Here is an 8,166-nt window from a genome sequence, read left to right on the forward strand (position 1 = left end):
CTCACAATTTAAAAATACATCTTTTAGTAAAGTTGATTTTAAGATTGTGTGTTTGAAAATGCCACTTTTAGAAAGTGAGCATTTTCTTGCTTAAACCATTTCTGTGACTCTGCCTGTTTGTGGGTTCCCTGTCTGGGTCAGTTTGACAGTTGGGCTGGTTGCACCTCACGCTAGACAGTGACACAAAAGGAGCTGGGGTGTACTCTGCATTTCCTGATGAGCCATCTGTGCTAGGAGGTAGGAGAGGAGTGGTCACTCACACCTGAAAGGGCTGTGCCTGCCCTCACACAATGCAGTCTCCAACCCCCTGGTGAGTGTCTGGGTCCTGGCCTGGGCAAGGCAGGATTTCACAATCAAGAGAGACTTTGCTTTGAAGTAGGCCTACTTCAAAGGAGAAAATGGGTATAAGAAGGGCACCCAAAACCACAGACTTTAGAACACTTCTGGAAACCAAGAGGAACCCATGCCTGGAGAAGAGCTGAAGAGCTGAGGAAGAAGAGCTGCCCTGCCTGTGACTGTGCTTTGTGGAGCTATCCTGCAGTTGCTGCTTCTGCCTATGCTAGAGGACAAAGACTGGACTTTGTGTTGCCTTCCTTCTTGTGAAGAACTCTCCAACGGCTTGATTTAGAGCTTGCCTCCTGTTTTTTGAAGTCTCAGGGACAGCTTAGACTTCTCTCTGCCAGCAACTGAAGTCTCTGGAGAGACTCCTACTCTGCCAAGTGGTGCCCATCCAGTTCCTGGGACCCTGAAACGAGAAGCTGGCAGCCTAAGAGGAAGAAATCCACACACAGAATGCGTGTAGGGAAAAGATCGACGCAAATCCAATCTGTGGCTGAAAAATCGATGCGCCGCCGGCTTCACGGCTGAAAATCGACGCTGGTCTGCAACGCGACCGGAAGATCGATGCCCAGAGCTGGGGAAACGATGCACAGCATTGCTGATGGAGGCTGGTGAGATCGCAACCCGCGCTGCGTGGTTTTCGGATCATCGTGCGGCTGGATTTCCGACGCAAACACCGCTGGGCATGTAAAAACAACGCAAGGCCTGCCCGGACCCGAGTGTGCGGACCGAATTGACGCATTGCTCTCCTGCGGAGAGAAGAAATGACTCAAGGTTTCGCTAGTGGGTGATATCGACGCATCGCAAGCCCTTTTTGATTCGCACACGCCCCTGCAGGGTTATTTTTGATGCACCCAAGGTACATTTTCATGCTAACTGTTTTAGTGTGTGTTTAAAACTACATGAAGACTCTTTTTGCTTTTTAATTGATAACTTGACTGTGTATTGTGGATTTTTGTCATTTTGGTCTTGTGTTGTATAGATAAATATTTCCTATTTTTCTAAACTGGTGTTGTGTCATTTTGTAGTGTTTTCATTAAGTTAATGTGTGTTTTGGTACAAATACTTTACACCTAGCACTCTGAAGTTAAGCCTACTGCTCGTGCCAAGCTACCAAGGGGGTGAGCAGGGGTTAGCTGAGGGTAATTCTCTTTTACCCTGACTAGAGTGAGGGTGCGTGCCTTAACAGGGGGTAATCTGACTGCCAACCAAGGACCCCATTTCTAACAGGTAGGACAAATGGGCAGGTGTAATGGTCGATATGTCTGATTATGGAAGAAGGCCGTCAAAAGCTCAGCACTTTGCCACCACCATATTGGGCAGCCAAGCCACAACCCCTGGAAGAATGCTTTCTTAACCACAGCTCCCTCCTCGCCACCACTATTTACCACAAATATACAGCAAAAGCTGCAGCATTAAGACCAGTGGCACCTGGTGAACTTTCAAAGACCTGAGGTCTAAATACTTGCCTCAAACTGCTTTGGGGGAGAGAAGCTTTCACTAAGAGGGGTCACATGGTACTCGTCCAGCGAACATAATGAAATAAACATCAGTGGCAAATTGTAAATTTTACACCATTTGCAGCATCCATCAGGTTTGAACTCACCATCTGAAAAGGTTCAACACACGGGTTATACTAAGGCGACATAAGTAATTAAACCAATACTCATGCAAAAATTAATTTCATCATGCAACCATTATCCATCCTCATGTGAGGAATCACCCTCTGTCTTCCAGGTGAACTGTACATGCTGGACTAATTATTTCAGTGCTTGCCAACTTTGGGGTATATTTAAGAAATGTGGAGCTTCATACAGTGCAGCTCCACTTTCCTTGTGGCCCTTAGCACTCCCCTAACATCACCATGTGTGCGCCGTATTTAACGTATTGCACACTATGGCGATAGTTAGGGAACTAGCATCCACATTGTTCATGCTGCTTTGGCACTTTGCCGGATTATCATACATTTTTTTGATGCTAATCCTGCAAAGCACCTAGAAGCCCATTGAAAACAATGGGAGCCTAATTTTAACGCCTGCTCCATGCAGGCATTACAACTGCAGAGAAAAATGGCGCAAAGAAATCTCTTAGATTTCTCTGCACCTTTTTTTTGGCCCCCCTAACAGGGGAACGTCCCCCCTGCAGACATTATGCCTGGCGCAGGCATAATGTGGCAAAAGGGGTTACAAAGTGGCACAATACATGCATTATGCCACTTTGTAAATACGGCATGTGGAAAAAGCCACTTTAGCGCCTCCTGAGCATTAAAAAAAATGACACTATGGCGATGCTAAAGTGGCTCTGGGGGCTCTTAAATATGCCCCTTGTTAGAAATGGGGTTTTTGGTTGGCAGTCAGGTTACCCTCTGTCCAAGCAAAAGCCCTCACTCTAGTCAGGGTAAGTCACACACTATCCAAGATCATCCTGTGCCCACCCTCTGGTAGCTTGGCACGAGCAGTCAGGCTTAACTTAGAAGGCAATGTGTAAAGTATTTGTGCAATAAATCATACAATACCACCATATAGCACCACAAAAATACACCACACAGTGTTTAGAAAAATATATAATATTTATCAGGATAATTGTAGGTCAAAAAGAATAAAGTTGCGATGGAAAATTGTAGAAATATCACAGGGAAGTGATATAAAGTGTCTTAAGTCTTTAAAAAGCAATAAAGTGTCTTTCAAGCACAGAGTACCTGGTTTCTGGTGGGAAATCTCCTCAGAGGGCCACAGGAGAAGAGATGCGCGGAAAAAGGGGTGTGTGCGTCGATTTCTCCTCAGCACACACAGACTTGCGTCGTTCTTTTCCACGCGGGGAAGTCGGGCGTCGTTTTCCGGCGCGCAGACAGTCTCTTTTTGTGGGTCGCGGGGATTACCAGATGTCCCGGGTCTGTGCGTGGATTCTCCTGCTTGTTTTCCGGCTGCGCGTCGTTCTGCGGGGCTGCGCGTCGAAGTTTCGATCTCACGGTAGGCGTTGCGTCGATTTCTCCTTGGAAGTCGGGCGGCGTTGTCCTTGCGAGGCCGTGCGTCGAAATTTTGGTCTCACGGCAGGCGTCACGTCGATTTCTCCTTGGAAGTCGGGCGGCGTGGTCCTTGCGAGGCCGTGCGTCAAAGTTTCGCGCTCACGGTAGGCGTCGCGTCGATTTCTCCTGGAAAGTCGGGCGGCTTTGTCCTTGCGAGGTTGTGCGTCGAAGTCTCGATCGTCCCGAGGGCGTCGCGTCGATCAGCGTCGGTGTGCGGCGTTTTTCTCGCCGCGAAACAAGCTGTGCGTCGAAATTTTCGGCGCACGGAGCGTCCAAGTGAAAGGAAGAAGTCTTTTTGGTCCTGAGACTTCAAGGAACAGGAGGCAAGCTCTATCCAAGCCCTTGGAGAGCACTTTCACAGCCAGACAAGAGTTCAGCAAGACAGCAGGGCAACAGCAAGGCAGCAGTCCTTTGTAGAAAGCAGACAGGTGAGTCCTTTGAGCAGCCAGGCAGTTCTTCTTGGCAGGATGTAGTTTCTGGTTCAGGTTTCTTCTCCAGCAAGTGTCTGATGAGGTAGGGCAGAGGCCCTGTTTTATACCCAAATGTGCCTTTGAAGTGGGTGAGACTTCAAAGAGTGGCTAAGAAGTGCACTAGGTCCCCTTTCAGTTTACTCCTGTCTGCCAGGGTCCCAGTAGGGGGTGTGGCAGTCCTTTGTGTGAGAGCAGACCCTCCACCCTCCCAGCCCAGGAAGACCCATTCAAAATGCAGATGTATGCAAGTGAGGCTGAGTACCCTGTGTTTGGGGTGTGTCTGAGTGAATGCACAAGGAGCTGTCAACCAAGCCCAGCCAGACATGGATTGTAAGGCACAGAAGGATTTAAGTGCAAAGAAATGCTCACTTTCTAAAAGTGGTATTTCTAGAATAGTAATATTAAATCCGACTTCACCAGTCAGTAGGACCTTGTATTACCATTCTGGCCATACTAAATATGACCTCCCTGCTCCTTTCAGATCAGCAGCTGCCACTTCAACAGTGTATGAGGGCAGCCCTAATGTTAGCCTATGAAGGGAGCAGGCCTCTCAGTAGTGTGAAAACGAATTTAGGAGTTTTACACTACCAGGACATATAACTACACAGGTACATGTCCTGCCTTTTACCTACACAGCACCCTGCCCTAGGGGTTACCTAGGGCACACCTTAAGGGTGACTTATATGTAGAGAAAGGGGAGTTCTAGGCTTGGCAAGTACTTTTAAATGCCAAGTCGAGGTGGCAGTGAAACTGCACACACAGGCCTTGCAATGGCAGGCCTGAGACAAGGAAAAAGGGGCTACTTAAGTGGGTGGCACAACCAGTGCTGCAGGCCCACTAGTAGCATTTAATTTACCAGCCCTATGCACATAAAGTGCACCTTACTAGGGACTTATAAGTAAATTAATACTCCAATCAGGTATGATTCCAGGTTACCATGTTTTAAGGGAGAGAGCATATGCACTTTAGCACTGGTTAGCAGTGGTAAAGTGCGCAGAGTCTATAAACCAGCAAAAACAGTGTCCAAAAAAATGGAGGGAGGCAGGCAAAAAGTTAGGGGTGACTACCCTAAGGCTGTCAGGTCTAACACCCCTATATGCTTTGAAAGAGCGAGACCATCAGCTGGTCTATTCTGCTGCAATGTCCACACGTCCATTCTGCTGCAATGTTTTGCCTGAAGGGTACACCATCAGACACTTATTGTGTTTTAGGCATACTTCGATATTACAGCATTATTGTTTAATTGCTTGACCATCACCATAGTGCAGACCGTAATCTCTGCTTAGTCTCTTCTTTATCTACCTTTGCTTTCACCATCAAGTTCTTCAAGGCAGTCCTATGCTATAGGTCCATAGAAACCTTCCTCATGATATTGCATGAAACAAACTTTTTGTTGTAACTAAGTAAGCAGAGCTCGGTCATAGTTTTGGTTGCATAAAACCCACACATTGAAAGCATGTGATTGAAATGAAATATAGCGTCCAGTAGCTCGTGAGCATATTTAATGGAATTTATATATTTTTTTAAAGTATTTTGGATGTTTTTTAAATCTCTGTATTCCTCCATGCAATAATTTCAGACCAATTTTGTGAGTGGCAAAAGAGAGGAAAATACACGTTTTGAAGGAGGAAGAGATCAGTCAAACTAGTCTAGCGGAAGGGTCTGCTGGTATGAGCCATCATGAACTCAATGTGATATTAACGCTTTTGATTATCCATCAATGTCCTTTGCAGTCTGGAATAGGGAGGCATTGGTCAGTTTTAGTCGTAGGTCATATGACTTAGTGAAACTTGGGTGGAAGCAATGGTACAACTATATATTTCTACATAGCAGCACAATGCATGTCCATTAACTCTGTGGGAGACACTCACGGACTGAAAATATTTAATACGTTTTGCTCTGAAGACTCCTTATAACCTTGAATTTGACCTCTATGGTGAAAAGGTGAGAAAGAAAAAAACACGGTTCTTCTGGACTGACATAATGAATGGTTGGCCTTTGACTGCTGAGTCCATTAACGTTGAGCATTATGCTACAAGTTTTTGAGATCTCATGGTGGGTGTGACTCCAGGGTTGGCTATTGATGTGGGGGTCGTCACGAGTGGAACTCCTCCTCATCCTGGTCCTTGATTTATATATGGACTGTTTTGTGGTTGCCCCCCCCTCGCCCCCCCCGGGCATTTCCCCTCCTCCCCTCCGTGGCTGCATGTGCGTGATTCCTTCGATGTCATATGGGCGTTGTTGCACATTCTATCTGTTCTGTCAGTGCGCATCATAATCGCAGTGTTTTTTCTGTTTGATAGTTGTGGGACTGAAATGCACTGCACAAGCTGTATAGTGGTTGGCGCCACTAATCGGTGTACCCATTACGTTTATGATGGTTGGTTCGACCTCGTCTGATACTATAAATGTTTATTTCTTTATGCCCACTAGGTCAGTGCACAATACGTGAACCTTGGGTGGGGACCCCGAACGGGTACAGTTATTGGATGGTCGACTGACTGTATTTTTCCTTCATTGTAATATGCTATGATGTAGTGCATAGTTATATGTGTCCCTTTCTATGCATAAATAAACAAGTTAAAAAAGATTTGTGCATTATACTATGACCTGTGATGAATCCCATGTCGTCCTCCTGAGATACCTCTGAGAGATGATTTTGGGAGATTCCTGCTGTGGGGCATGATTCACTAGATAGAGCTCGACTACTTGTGATGAAATGATGACCACCTTTATTCTCCTACATGCAGTTTGAGGTGTGAACTCAAGATTCATCTGTCGCTGCCCACATGCACAGCAAAACCATACAAACCATTAATTTATTTAAAAAGCTATATGATTGGTTAACTTATTTTTCTTTCAGATGATCCATTTGGCACTTCTGTAAGAATCTTAAAACCTTTATGGTTGAACCCTTCCATTCTCAACTCATCTGAACCTACCTGAACTCACATGAATTCCCAATGAACCTCAATGTTTTGACCTCCCAAAGCTCCTGGTGTAAAGCATAGACTTATCTGTTCATTTATGTACCTTTCCGTGGGTGTGCCTCCTTTCTCCCCACTATGTGTTCAGTTACTGTTGATTGTCCCTGAGTCTAGGTTTGTACTCTGTAAATGCCCTACATTAAATAAAATGTGCAACATGTGGGATTCCTGCTGAAGCTATGATGCTTTCATTTGGTACAATCTTCTTGACCACTGGATCCTGGGCTGGTTTGTTATTTTCAAAGGTTGCAAGTCAGTATATCCTGGACTAAAATATAGTCATACAAAAATGTCCTGGCTAGAATATCGACTATTAAAAAAAAGTGAAGATAATTATACAAAGGTTAGAACGAAGGGCCATATTTATACTTTTTGACGCAAAACTGCGCTAACGCAGTTTTGCGTCCAAAAAATTCGCGCCGGCTAACGCCATTCTGAAGCGCCATGCGGGCGCCGTATTTAATCAATGACGTTAGCCGGCGTTAGCCGCCGGCGCTGCCTGGTGTGCGTTGAAAAAAACGACGTACACCAGGCAGCGCCGGCGTAGGGGGATATGGAGCTTGGGCGCCAAAAAATGGGGCAAGTCAGGTTGAGGCAAATTTTTCGCCTCAACCCGATTTGCGCCATTTTTTTCGACTCCCAACCCCCATAGAAATGACTCCTGTCTTAGCAAAGACAGGAGTCATGCCCCATTGCCCAATGGCCATGCCCAGGGGACTTCTGTCTGGGCATAGTGGCATGTAGGGGGGCACAAATCAGGCCCCCCTATGCTACAAAAAAAAAATGACTTACCTGAACTTACCTTAATGTCCCTGGGATGGGTCCCTCCAGCCTTGGGTGTCCTCCTGGGGTGGGCAAGGGTGACAGGGGGTGTCCCTGGGGGCATGGGAGGGCAACTCTGGGCTCCTTCAGAGCCCACAGATCCCTTAATGCCTGCCTTTTCCAGGCGCTAAAAAACGGCGCAAAAGCGGCCGTACGTCATTTTTTTTGACCCGCCCACTCCCGGGCGTGAATTTTGCCCGGGAGTGTAAATACGGCGCACATGCCTCAGAGTAAATTTTTTAGACGGGAACGCCTACCTTGCATCTCATTAACGCAAAGTAGGTGTCCACGCTAAAAAATGACGCAAACTCCATGTACTTTGGCGCTAGACGCGTCTAACGCCAAAGTATAAATATGGAGTTAGTTTTGCGTCGGAATTGCGTAAAAAAAAAACGACGCAATTCCGGCGCAAACGGAGTATAAATATGCCCCGAAATGTCTGTTCTTAACTCCAGTTAAGTAGCTGTAGAGTTATTAATATTAAATCTATACTTACCTCTATATACTTACATTCACAATATTT

This window comes from Pleurodeles waltl, chromosome 8 (assembly GCF_031143425.1).
Source record: "Pleurodeles waltl isolate 20211129_DDA chromosome 8, aPleWal1.hap1.20221129, whole genome shotgun sequence".
In the NCBI taxonomy this organism is placed as follows: domain Eukaryota; kingdom Metazoa; phylum Chordata; class Amphibia; order Caudata; family Salamandridae; genus Pleurodeles; species Pleurodeles waltl.